At 45.6% G+C, this 13,638-nt stretch overlaps 1 protein-coding gene across 2 annotated transcripts in view; it reads left to right on the top strand.

Annotated features, from left to right (window-relative positions):
* The window catches only part of ZNF423 (zinc finger protein 423), a 194,385-nt gene that overhangs the window by 357 nt on the left and 180,390 nt on the right, over positions 1 to 13,638 (top strand). The gene's annotated exons all lie outside the window — the stretch shown is intronic.

Raw genomic sequence — 13,638 nt, 5'->3', positions numbered from 1 at the left:
AGGGGAGCGGCCGGGGGAGCCGCCCGCCGCCGCCGTCCATTTTGGGGGCTCCGCGCCCGGCCGCCTGGGCGGGGGCGGGCCGAGGGCCGCCCGGCGGGGCAGCGGCCGCGGAACCCGCCCGAAATGGCGGCCGGCGGTGCCCCCGGCCCCGAGCGGGGCTCTGCGGGCGTCGCGGGGGCGGGCAGAGCCGCCGCGCCCGGGGGCTGTGGGGGAGACCGCGGTTCGGGGCGCGGAGCCGACGCGCCGTCCGGCGCTGGGGAGCGGCGTTCGGCCGTCGGAGCGCGGGGGAAGAAAAGTTTGGCGGCGGGGCCGGGAGCGGACCGACGAGCGGGGGAGCGGTGCCGCGGCCGGGGCTGCGAACGGCAGCGCCTCGTCCCTTCCCTCTCCTGCCCTATGCGTGTAACGGTGGCGAAGGGAAGGGAGAATTAAAACCGATTTCTTTATTCGAGAGCATCTGCAGGGCCGAAAACTTGCTCGGGCTGAGGGAACAATAGCCGGTTTCAGGCAGAGGTGCGCTAATAACGGCTCCGCACCCGACTTGGCAGACAGGCTCCTCCGTGCCGAGGCTGCGCCGGGGGCTTTGTGTGCGAGCACAAAAGGGCGCAGCTCCCGGGGCCGCGAAGCAAGAACTCGAAAGCGTTTGGAATTAAAAAAGTCGCTGTGAGACGATGTTAGCGTCCGGTTAACCAACCAGCCGGAGGAAGAATCGAACTCCCTCTCCAGGGCGATTTGATATTATTTTTGAGATACGCAGGTCAGGAGATTGCAATACAAACAGTGACGACTTCAAACGTCCATGAAGTTTTTGAGAAGCGAGCCCTTCCCCTCACAAAAAAGCTCGCTCGCTGCCCCTCTCCCACTCGGCCGGGGCCCTGCGGCCTGCAGGCGCGGCTCCACCGGTCGCGGCTCTGCCGGTCGCAGCCCCCCTCGGCTCCCGGCTCTCTCGGCGCAGGCCACGCGTTGCCCGGTCGCTCTCCGTGCCGAGGTGCCGCACGTAACGCGCAGGACGCAGCCATACGTCAGCGGAACCGTGTGCGCTCTGAAGCCCGGTTAATAAACATGAACACCTCATTACATAATGACACGAGATATTTGCATTTGCTACTCGTTTGTTTGCCACCTCTTTACCTTTGGGCAGCATCTCTCACCACTGATACTCTATAACGAAAAATCATCCTTAGCTCCGAGATAGAGCAGGTCGCTGTTTACAAGAGCTTTTTTTTTTTTTTTTTTTTTTTGAATCAAAACAGGTAACTTGCTGGCAAGTCACAGCTGGGAAATGTTTTCCACGCAACACAGAAATATCTAGAATGTCTTTGCCACGGGGAGCCGGGTAGAGCCTGGTTCTTAAAGGTTCTGAATATTCCTCCAGTCTCCAGGCACAACAAATGTGCTTTCAGTTCAGCACAAACTGGCTGTAAATTACAGCCTTAGCATGAGCTGGCTAATGGGGAACCTAAGGAACAGGCTGAATCTGGGTGAAATTTTCAATAATAGGAGGCAGCTCATATATATGTATGTGGGATATAGAATTCCTCCCTTTTCTTATGTTCATACATATCTTTTTGTAAAGTCCATCATATACATTTTGTGGTCTAGGGAGCTGGCAGCCCGGTAGATTGCCACAGTACATGTTTCCATGGAAATAATTGAGATGTAATAAATAAAGGCACTCTGAGGTCACAGGTTTCCCAATTCAGCTGAGAAGAAAACAAGCATAAATTATGTGGATATATGCGTAGCATTTAGGACTTCAAATCATTTACTGGCTTTCTCTTTTCTGTGCATTTATTTCACTTTGTGTAGTAACCTCGATATTTATTAACCACTAGTGAGGTTTGGGCATCCTTTCTCATTCAGAAAGATTACATACTAAAATAGAATCAGCGTGCGCCTCTGATGAAAGGGATTATTCTGCATGCAAAAGGGAAGTTGCCTGTGCATTAACCACAAGTGCTGTCTTTGGCTTTAAAGAAGCAACCGACTCTGATAGAAGCATCAAATGCTGACAACTCTTCAGATCCACGAAATTTAAAATTAAGCAATTGCCAGCAGAACGGGATGCTGACAAACCTGCGGGTCATGTGGCCCTGCTCTGTGACGAGGTGTCTGGTTCAGTCTCACAGAAAGTTGCCGTGATTGCTGCAGCTGGAGCTCTAGCAGTAGCCCTGGAATTTCCCTGGTGTGGATTTATCACTGGCAACATGACACACTGGTTTTGTATAACCATTACTTTGGCTGTGCAGACCTGACGACACCCAGCCAATGGTTTGGGCCAACGCTCTGCTGGGCTGTTGCTGCAGGACAGTCAGGGCAGAGCAGAAGCAGGAGGGACTGAGCCTTTGTTAGCTTGCAAAATGAACCAGATGGGGTGGTGTGATGGTGGCAGTTTTGGGGTGAAGCTCTTGCCTTCTCTGAAGCCTTCCGTCACATCATAGGTGGGACCCACAGAAGTGTTTTTCCTCGGCACAGAACCTTCCTTTGCCCTGCTGTCAGCAACGTGACCGTCTGGTGGCTTTGGCAGGTCTCCTTAAGAAGATCTGTACTCTGCTTGGTGCCATTAAACACAGGAGGTTCAAGCTGGTCACAGAGCAGTGACCATCCCCTTGCGCTGCCTGTTCCCATTCCGAGTGGTCCCACGGATGTGCCGTGCACACTTCAGAGGCTGGTTGTGTGCCATCAGCTCTGGAGAGAGTTGATGGAACTGGAGCTGATGAGGCACAGACTGGTGCCTCTGAAAGCAGCTCTGGGAAAGCACAGCTGGGAGATGCTGGGGTCTGCTGGCAGAGCTGTAGGTTTCAAGTCCCACGTAATTGTAACTGAAGAATGACTTGGATGCGGTTTGTGGGGACTGGGCTGACGTTGGCACAGGGTTTTCAGCATCACATGCACTTTAGTTGCTGAATTTGACAGTTCTGCAAATTGCTGTCAGGTTGCAGTGGTGTTTTGTGCTTAAACGTGCTAGTCTGTAATCAAACTGTTTTGCAAAAGGATGCACTAATTAGGTCTAGGTTTGTTATCCTACTTGAAGTTGCGGAATTGCTGTCATATTTTTTTGCTTTTGGTTGGCGAAAATGCTGATAGAAACTTTTGATTCACGCCCTACGTGCCTCATTTATGTCAGTCAAGGAAGAAAAAGAAGGTTGTTCTCTACTTCGTCACCTGCAAAGTAAATAAAAATACTCCAGCCATTTGCTGAATTCCAATTAGCTGATTGCTATGAATGATCTTCTTTAAAGGAATGCTGTTTTACCTATCTGCTCATACAAAGGTTTGATTTTTAATGTCTTGTGAAAAGGATTCTCTTTGTCTTGATTGATGTCAAGAATAAAAGCGTGATGGTAATATCCCTTTGAAAGCTATTGTATTGTCAGCTCTGGCTGACAGCAGGAGGCCCTCCTAGTGCTATAGATTAGCGCTGTGAAAACACTGACATTTTCTTTGTTATATTGCTGTTGTTCTGCTTGCAAAGTCAATTATACAATGTCGGAGCTCAGTTACAGAGTTGACTGTGGAAGTAACGTCTTTCATACTTGTCTTAAAGATATAATTTCCTTTTTTTCCCAGTTGATAGAGAAGAACCTGCAGGTACTGGAACAGTACATTCTACAAATTAAATTTTGACAAGTATAATCATAATTGCCAAATACAGGAGACTCGTGCGATTATCCTTTAATTTTACAGTTCATTCAAGTTTCGGTGGAATTTTATTGATACAGTGAAAGCAGCAGCTAAAATTGATAAAACTCATATCAAATAAGATTACACTCTTGATTGTTCTTTATCAAGTGTAGCTTTTGGGGGATTAGGAATAATTGGAGATGTTGGTGTTTCATCGTGGGGTTGGTGCCATGAGAACGTTTGGATCCACGCAGCATAGCGAGCGCTGCCTTTGGGGATTAGCCTGCAGTTTTTAATTTTTGAGCGTGTATTTTGATACAAGCCCAGCAGCGTTCTCCCCTGAACTCCACAAGTCCCAGTTTTCCTTCCGCTCTCTCCCTCCGGTACGGTTTCCTGGACAGGATCTGTGTGGTATTTAACTGGTTTTGCTGATTGAAACTCGTGCCTGTGTGCAAACACCTTTTAATTGTGGTCTGTTCCCATTGGTCCTGGCGAGCATAACTAACAAGTGTGGCCCAACATTGAAAAGGGTGGAAAAGGCAATGCAAAAGGTTGAAATACAAATGGGGAGAAAATAGAAATCTCGTGATTTCAATGGCGGTTCATCTAATGCCACGGGTAAAAAAACAAACACCGTGCAGCAGCACTGACTCTCAGAGAGTGCCTCCCATTTTTTTTTCTTCAGAAGTATCCGAGCAAAATCAGTGCAAGCTAAAGAACATCGTTCATTACTGAATTGCTTCGGATGACACATGCAAAAAAAAGAATCAGAGAGCTGTTGTTTAGATGTTAATTGTAGGATTTCTAAATTACTATTATAAAATAATAGAGTAACAAAAGATTCCACAGTTACCAGTAATTTGTCAGGATTTATTTTGTTTTTCTTCAATAATTGAAAATTAATGTCTTGAAGTGAAAGCAGATGTTCATGCCATCCTCTGAATTGGATATAAAAATGATGTTTTGTAGAGGCGTTAGGCTTGTGTAAACACAAATTGTCTTATCTTAGCTGGGGCTTTGGCTTGGTTTTATCTATTGTTTGGTGCCAAATTAACTTTTATGTTAAACCTGGCTGAATGAACTAAGGCAGAGCTTGGGATGGCACCCAGTGTTGGGTTGTTGATGTTGTAAATGACCTGCCTCGCCTGCTGCCTCTGCGATGGCAACGCTTTCTCATGCTGTACTATTAATATTTACTTCAATTTTGATAAATGTGCTCTTAATTCTGTTTGGTTATTTTATACCAAATGTGTTTATTTATATCCTCCTTGCAGTTTGTGCAGTCAGCATTGTGGATCTTGACAATATTTGGAAAACAGAAAACGCATTATTATGTTTTTGTTTTGTTGATTTTTTGTAAATAAATAATGTCTTGCTCTCATGCATTAGTCTGCAATCTGCAAAAGATAATAAAATTCTTCTCGTATTGTAATATTCTCTTAAGCAAAAGATTATTAATTACCCACAGTAATTGAACTGCCTTATAAAAATGCCTATACCAACCCCTCATCACTCCATCAGTATCCTCCTTAAATGCCTCTGAAAAAGGATGGCTATTATGTTCCGCTGTATCCTACTAAATGCACTGGAGTAATGAAATACTAGTAGTACAAAACCTATTACAGACCTCTGTTAAATCCTTACTGACAAATGGTGGTGGAGGGGAGGTCTGGTGTTAGTACATGTGTTAGTGTGCGTGGTCTGTGAGCATTCAGGTGCGTGTTGGAGCCAGGTGAGAACCAGCTCAGGGCTTTCTGCAGCGCCTGCATTTATTCAGCATACCTTTAGATTCAGAAGTTGATTCTTGTTTCTTTCATCTGTTAGTCAATGTGGGAAGCTGGTTACATCTCTTAGATCTAAAAGTCAGGTAATAAGTTCCAAGTGCTACATCTCCTTGACGACTGCTATGCATACACATACGTTAAAACAAAATGTATCCCAGTGAATTGTGGTGGTTTAACAGACAGTTGTTTTAGGGAGCGGAAGGGCAGGGAGACACTGAGTGGTCTCTTGTGCCATTTGCAGCTGGAGGAGGCCGGAGCTCGCCCCACTTGCCACAGGCTGTGGAAGACGTGAGCCGAGGGCCGCTGGGCGGGCAGGGCGATGCGGTGGGCAGTGCCACGCAGCGGGGAGCTCGCGTGCTGCCTGAGCCCTGTGCTGCGGAGCTCGTTACATTGTTTGCATTTGCTCCGAAGGAAAACCTCTTCCTTTCCAACTGCGGATTAGGCAATTGGAAGACCAATTTGCAGAGCTTGTAAATGCCACTTGTTAATCATAGGCACTACAATTATTAATATTTTTTCCTTTTCCCCCTTGGATGTATTAAGTCAACTTTTTAGTTTTTTATGTAATTGAAATTTGCCCTTTTGTTACCTGGGCACGAATTATTTTTGAAATGTTGTCATTACCCGCCCTGCTGTGAGGTTTATCTCTCCTGTTCATCCTAATTAAATAAAACATAGTGTTGCTCACCAGCCTAGCGTTGCAGCGAATTACCTGCCTGGAGGCTCTCACTGGCGTTGGTGCTTGTTGCGGCTGCTGATGTTGACCAGCACGTTTACTTTTAGATTTTCATTTCAAAGGGATCAGTTTGTGCTGCGTGACAGGTGAATGGCGAATGCTTTACAGTACTTTCAAGAGCTGAACAAACGGTAGGTGATGGCTTGGTACTGCACGAAGTGGCAAGCACAGTGGTGATGCAGCCGCAGTGGTGGAAGATGGCCATGGGAGAGCCCATGGGTCTGGGGGGTGAGGCAAACCCGTCCCTGGGCTTGCTGTGCCCAACCTACCTGCTGCTCTCCTGGGCCTTTCTGATGGGGTTGGCCTCAGCTCTGTGTAGCATCAGTGATGGCTGTGCTCTCCTTGGGTCTGGCACTGACAACATAGGCTGCTTCAGAAGTGTAACAGTTGGGGTTGCTTTACGCAGAAGTTGTTTCCAGTTTTTATTAGAGAAAGCAAACAATATGCACGTGTTTTAGAGAGAACGAAAGGGAAAGGTCCCTGCTTGTAGAGAAACCGTTTGTTTAAGCCTTTGATAGCTCTACAAAAGCCTCACTGCTCACCACTGAAACCCCATTATGGGTAAAAGCACAGGAGTTAGCAAGTCGCTGTACTCCAGTCTCTGCTGGCTCATACAAGGCTCTAGAGGTTTGGTCAAATGTGGCCTAATTCTGCTTTCCAAATATTAAAAAAATTACACAGAGGGCAAAAAGACAAGTTCTTAATATGCATATCCTGGGAAAATCCTAAAACAGTATTTTTACCCCCTCCAGTCCCAAGGCTAATCAAAATTCCTTTGTTTCCACATCTACCATTAAAATACGTCCCTCCCTTGGTTGCCTGCTGAATGCACAAGTTTAACCACTCAGTTGATTGGACTCAAAAAAGCCGTTACTGGCTCTACGTAGACTTTGCCCACAGATAATTGTGAGATGGGAGCAATACTCCTGGCAACTTCCAGCAGGCTTGGTGCTTAATTTTGCAGCTCTTAGCATTTCTTGATGGACCTCACCTGACTTAGTTGAGGTTTTTCTGTGTTACCACTGGGGAAAGTTAGCCAAACCCTGTCAATGGTGGTTGCTGGAACTTGCTTCATGTAGTAGTCAACTGAGTGTTAACCAAGGTAGTGCTAATAAAGATTTGCTGTGTGAAAAGAGGATGTGTGGTACACTGCAAGGCAAAGCTCTTCACTGGGGAAGCATCTAGGACTTGCTTCTCCTGGACTTAGAATAAATGCAATTTTTTCCCCCTTGCCATTAATTGGAGCTAAGGTGAGCGTTTCGTGTAAACCAGCAATGTAAGTCCAAGTCTCCTGGTGAACTCCTCATGCAAATTGAGATTTCTCTTGATGCTAGAAGTCCATGAGCAAGGCTAGGTATGTATCAGGCATGGGATGAAACCTGTCTTACGGCTGATAGTGTTTCTCTTTGTTCTCAATAGAGATGGGCTTCTCTGTTTTTGTATTGCAATTGAGAAAGCAAGAGCAAAACAGATCTGGTGGAAACAGTCAGTTGGCACCCAGTCCTGCAGAGCCCATCTCCTGCTGCTTCTGCTGGCTCAGTGGTGTTGTTGCTGATGGAATTTCTTGGGGAGCACTGGGCATGTTCAGGTGCAGGGGATGCAGCAGTGTTCCCCAGGGCCACGGTGGGAAGCCCGAGAGACACTGTCTGTGTTTAACAGCTGTTAGCATGAGAGGGGACAGTGCTTGCCTGAGCAAAACTGAGCCCTGTTCTTTATCCTTTCAGCCTCCTGTCCCCTAACCTGGAAGGTAAAAGGAGATCGCACAAGTGCATGGTAGGAAGGACTTAGTGCTTGCAGAGGCAGAAATGGTAAATGGAGAGAGACTGAAATAATATAGGGGAAAAAATAACAAAGTAGGAAATCTGTTGCTGATGAATGAATACAGAAGGTGTCTGATTTGGTGTATGCATTGGCTTACCCAGATCTGTGTCTGCGTTATTTTTTGGCTCTTATTTTAAGACTGAGAGAACAAATCTGAAAAGTGAATCTAAGTTCATGGAAAGGGATATAATTAAGCATAAGGGGAAAAGAAAACACAACAAATGTAAAATGTAAAGAAATGTAAAACATCTAAATAAATTAGCTTTTCTGCTCTTAAAAGACAGTGCCAGTGCAATGCTGTCCTGTTTGGAGGAATATATTTGTTGTGGTTTATGGATGTTTTTAATATCGAGAAATCAGAGGACAACTGTGATTGCAGTTGTTAGTTCTGGGAGTTTTGACTATTTTATCATTGTAGCAGCATCTGAAATTGGCCTGTGAAGATTTCTAATTGTTCAGAATTTTGGAGAGAAGAGTAGGTTGGGGTGGTTGGAAAAAGGTTTTCAAGACCTTTTTTTTTCTTTTCATATATACATGCACCCAAGTATAACTAATATGTGTTCACATATACGTGAAAGAGAAAGTCTGGAAGAATAGGCAGTAGCTTTTGTTAGACCAACAAACCTGTCTGCAAGATGCACGGAAGTTTTCTGGTGCCGGCCCATCTGACAAAAAAACACATTGCCCATTTTAGTCCTGTCTGACAAAAGCAGCAGCCTTCTGGCTAATTGTCTGATAGGCAACTGCAGTTTTTGCTCTAATTTACTTATTCAAGCTCATGCTCAAACTTATTTTATTAGACTACTCACATGGGTAAAGACATACTGGGCTAGACAGTCATGCCAAGCCTGTACATTATTAATTGCTGAGCTCTGTTGAGGTGTTGCAGCTGGGTGATTTGCTTGTGGCCTCCTGTATTTCTAGGAAAATGGCACGCCTTGCCCTTCATAATTTCTCTGCTTTTACTGACCAGGCTGTTCCCCCAGAGGGCATGTGGGATGTGGCAGTGTGGCAGAGCACTGAAAATGCTGAGATGGAGAACCAGAGAAGGAGAGCTGTGTGTGAACTACACCATTTTGGGATTGTTTTGTCACTCCCCAAATTTTTTTGGCAGAAGTGGTATGTTTTTGGCATCAATGTTTATGTAGAATATAGTAGCCAACTGTGGATGAGGAAATTGTTGCCTTGATGTATTTATTTATTGATTGATTAAGATAAAGACCTACTTTCAGTCAGATACTGAGTGTCACTGGGGAGAATGGTACAAAGTATTTTGAGCCATTTTAAAATGAAACTATGAATGCCTGTCTTCAGATCCTAATGCTCATGTATGAAGTCCATTGATTTGATCTCCTTGATTTCAAGGTTTTTTTTTTCTTTCCTTCTTGTTAACAGATACAAGAGTCTTGCTTTAAAGCTCCATTTTGGCTTATTTTGTCTCCTATTTTTTGTCGTCAGAAAACGCTCAAAAGAGAGCTGCTGTTTGTGTTCTCAATACACATCCTTGCCCTTCTGTGCTCCTCTGAAAGCCTCAGGAAGTGCTGAGAGGCACTCAGAGGAGCCTTGCCTGCAGGACCCTGTGGGGTGCTGCCCCAGGAGTGGGGCCTGCTGGGGGTCTGTGCTCAGCAGCCTTGAGAGAAAATGGAGCAAAGTCATCCTTATGCTTGCAGCCTGTGGAAAAGTTGGTGGAGTGCCTTTACCAGCCTTGCTTCCCTTCCTGCAGAGACTTCCCTACATCACCTTAGGAAGCTCAGCACCTTTTTGTAGCGTTCCAGTTGTGGCTCACAGGGATGGCACGGCAGGCATTCCCCAGCCCTCTTCCTGCCACCTCCTGGTCCATTTGGCTGCCCCTGCAGCAGGCCCCAGGGGCTGGAGAGCCATCCCTTTCTCTGCACCCTAGTGGAGATGGTGCCTCTCATGGATTAGATTATGTCTGTCAAGGAGTAGAGAAACCTCTTACCTGTGTCCAGCTTTTGCCGTAGGCTGTACTCATATGGTGGTAAATCCCAGCTCTTTTTGTAGACTTGCAGGTTTTTTTGATAACTGACTATGGCTGACCCAAATGCTGCTGGGCCCCATGCACAGAACTGTGCATGTTCCTGGAACTGCAGAGCAGCAATGATCTCACTGTGGGCAAAGACTACAGCCCAGGGCGAGTGTCCTTGGGCCAGCCCTGCGTGTGCGTGGTCTCTACTAGTGCAGTGCTGGCCCACAGTTGTTTGTATTCTTGTTGAGAATATTAATGATGTGACAAACTTAGGTGGCTTTCCCTGTTGGAACAGGGCCACTTTTTTTTTTTTTTTTCTCTTTTTTGTCCTTGTTTGCTTCTTTTTACTCACAGGCAATAAAAGAATGGGCTGTTTGCCAATCGGAAAACAAACAAACAAAACCCCCAAAGCAACCTGGGCATTGCACCTTTCTTTGCTTTTCTTTTAAAAAAATTCCTTGCAACTCTGAATACCGATATTTTTTTAGTAGAAGCTCGTGATTCAAAGTTAAACTGATAGCACATCAAAGAACAAAATTGTTTTTTTGTGCGTGTTTTGCTATTTATTATTAATCTTGTTTAGATTTGGGAAAATACTGTGGTCTGAATCTATGAAGAAATGTTCAAATGTTGTTTCTTTTACAGAGGAATAGAAGAGGGATCTTTAAATAACTCGGTGTGCTTGTGCAATAGCATTGGTTGGGCTGCAGTCTGGGCTCTCGAACAACCTTACAACAACAACAAAAAAGGCTTTACATTTTATAAATATTTCCGCCTCTCTTTTGCAATACCTAACATACATTGTCTGTTCTGCTGTTAACTCCCTGATGCAGAATTCCTAAGTTTGGGCTAATAGAAAATTTGGAGGATTCTTCATTATCTGAACCTCTTGAGAAATACCAAATATGTTCCAGTAATTGTGGTATAGTACAACAGGGAGTCGCACTGGCAGTTTGTTGGAAAGGGTTTTTCCTGTAGTTATGAAAACCATACAACTCTTAAAATCCCCCAAACCGAGACCGCTGGGATTGCTCCTATACTTACAGTTAAGCGCATGCCTAAAGCTAGATATTCTGCGTGCATTTTTTTGACTGGCGTTTGTTCTTAGCTTGAGCTATCAAGCAAAGAAATGTTCCTCAATCACTTTGGACTTGTGCAGCCTTTTTATTCTGGGTCTGTACAGCTGTAGCACAGTGGGTTTTGTCTCGCTGCAGAAGCACCTAGGTTTGCTTCCCAGCAAAATAGCCACAGTAAGGAACAGAAGGCATTCACAACAGTAAGGTACCGCGGGCTGCCTTCTCTCTGTACCTCTGCTGTAGATTCCTGATAAGTACACATCACCTACTTTTCCTCTCTCATTGTTTTCCATCTTGATTGTATTCAAAGGGTGTGTTAAACACTGAGGTCGTGTATAGGTAAAAGTGAAAACCAAAAAGCAAATCCAAATATGACCTGAACTGTAATACTAGTGTTTCCTCTCCGCTATTCTAGAAAATGAATCTCGTAAAGTAGAATTCACATGCCAAACTAGGTAGTGATGTTTGTTTTACAGCTGTGCTATAGGGATATTTGCCCTTTACTGAGAATGCCCCGTGTTCTATTTTCAAGGGAAGAATATGAAGAACTGTAAAAATTTGCTTAGCTTGTCTCAAACTTCCTTTGTTTTAATCTTTTTTTCAGTCTCATATGTGACTTTCTATTAGGAAACTGGCATGTGTCTGTGTCTTGATACATTATCTTAAGGACTTGATTAACGGACCAATTGTTCCTATGAAACGAAGTATGTTTTGTGTCTATGAAGCTGTGTAAACAATTTGCCTTGAATGAGAATTTGGAAATATGCAGCTTACGGAGCAGAACTAATACAAAAATGTTTTTGTTGCACTGCTTTAGCAAAAAACCCATTTGCACAAGTATCAATATGTGGGGGAAGTTAAATTTAAAAACAGTCCCAGCCACTTTGTAGAAAAATATAATGCAGTACATAAACTCATTTTAGACACTACTTATTCTACCGTGTCCCATTAGTTGATGTTTGCACAGCGCTTTGAAAATGTAAAGCGCTATATAAGTGCTTATTATTACTACATTATTATTATTCTCCCACTTGAAAAAAGACCCTCCGGGGAGAGTGAGACTCACTTTGCATTTCATCTGTAGTGCAGATCCCACAAGAAATATACCCGCTTGTTTTGTTTTTTTACATTCTTCCCTCCTTACTTCCACCACTCTCTTAAAAAAAAACACCAAAACAACAACTCACCACGTAAGTATTGAATTTTAGGGATTAGTGTTCTTATTTAGCTTTCTCTGGATAACTACACCAATGAGAGTATTATTTGAAAGCATATAAAAGTATTAACACCAGCTTTTTATCCAAGCTGCGCAGTAACACAGATTGCCACTGGTCCTGCTGCCTTGCCTGCTGAAGGGCTGCAGCGGAGGTGCAGAGTGGCTGGGCTCTGTGGGGTGGTGATGCCCTCACCAGCTGTCATCCTGCTCAGCTGCTCTGTGGATGTGGCCCAAGGTGCAGTGCGAGCGGGGACATCTCCAACAGAGCCGTGGTGGGATTCCTTCCTGCAGAGAGGAGCGCTATTTACTTTCCTGCAGGATTGGTTCTTGATTCTCGTGAAGTTCTGTGGTTCCTCACCTTTTTTACACTCTGTTAACAGCAGCCCACTTCCCTGCAGGAGAGCAAGGCTCTAGTTCAAATTGGTTTAACTCCCTCTATCCCTTGAATCTTTATCCTGGAAAGGGCTCTTAGTGGGCAGTGTGGGTCACGTAGAGATGACAAATTCCCTCCTAATATGCAAGGAAGCTTCTTTGTGCCTCTGTCTTTTGCACCATGCTGTATGTGATTGAGGCTATGTTCACACAGCATTTTGGCCTGGCTTCCAAAAGAAGCAAGGTTTTACATTGTCATCTTTGTGTCTCTGCATGGACCCATGGGTGTCTGCATGCTCTGGGGCTGTGCTCGTGTGATTTCCTGTGTAGGAAGGGGATGCCCAGGTGGGGATATGGTGTCCTCCATCCATTACTTTTTCAGTCCTCAGTGGTAGCCCAGAGATAGGCCACGAAGCCCTGCAAGCACAGATCCCTATGGGAAAGCACCACAGCCATCACCCTGTCCTTTGTGCAAGTCATGCTGTGCTGTATTCAGCACGCAGGCACTAGTTGTCATTTGGGAAGTGCTGGGATGTCCAGAGAATGGGTCTGCCTGCTGTGTCCTGGCTGAGGCTTTCGCCCAAAGCAGGCTGAAAGCTGCTCCCGTCAGTCCCATTCACTGTTTACTATGCGTATTTTGCTGACAGACACACAAAGCTGAAGTGAAGGTGGCAGTCGGTGCCTTCACTGCGGTGTGAATTGAAGGGACCTGAAGGCCAGGGCTGGGTGTCCCCGCTGTCCCCAGCCGTGTGCAGATGGCTGCTGCAGCCCTGCTGGGCCCACGACAGCAGTGCCTCAGGGCCAGGCAGATGGCGGCTGTGGCGATGGCATCAGCTGTGGCTGCTGCCGTGTTCTCCTGCCTGCTCTGCTGAAACGGGCCTGTCCCCATTCCTGCGTGCCTTCCAGGTACACAAAGACCCGTGCCCAGCAGCTGCTCTCCCTACCAGCAGTGTCTGGGAGAGGCTTTGCTGGCTGCTGAGCTACTGAGAGCACCACAGGCTACTGTTCCTCAGTGCGGGGCGGTG

The sequence above is a fragment of the Lagopus leucura genome, unplaced genomic scaffold (genome assembly GCF_019238085.1).
Source record: "Lagopus leucura isolate 7727_CA_CO unplaced genomic scaffold, USGS_WTPT01 Super-Scaffold_100017, whole genome shotgun sequence".
Taxonomy (NCBI): Eukaryota; Metazoa; Chordata; class Aves; order Galliformes; family Phasianidae; genus Lagopus; species Lagopus leucura.
Note: the sequence above shows the minus strand (reverse complement) of the source record. Positions and strands in the feature narration are given on the sequence as shown.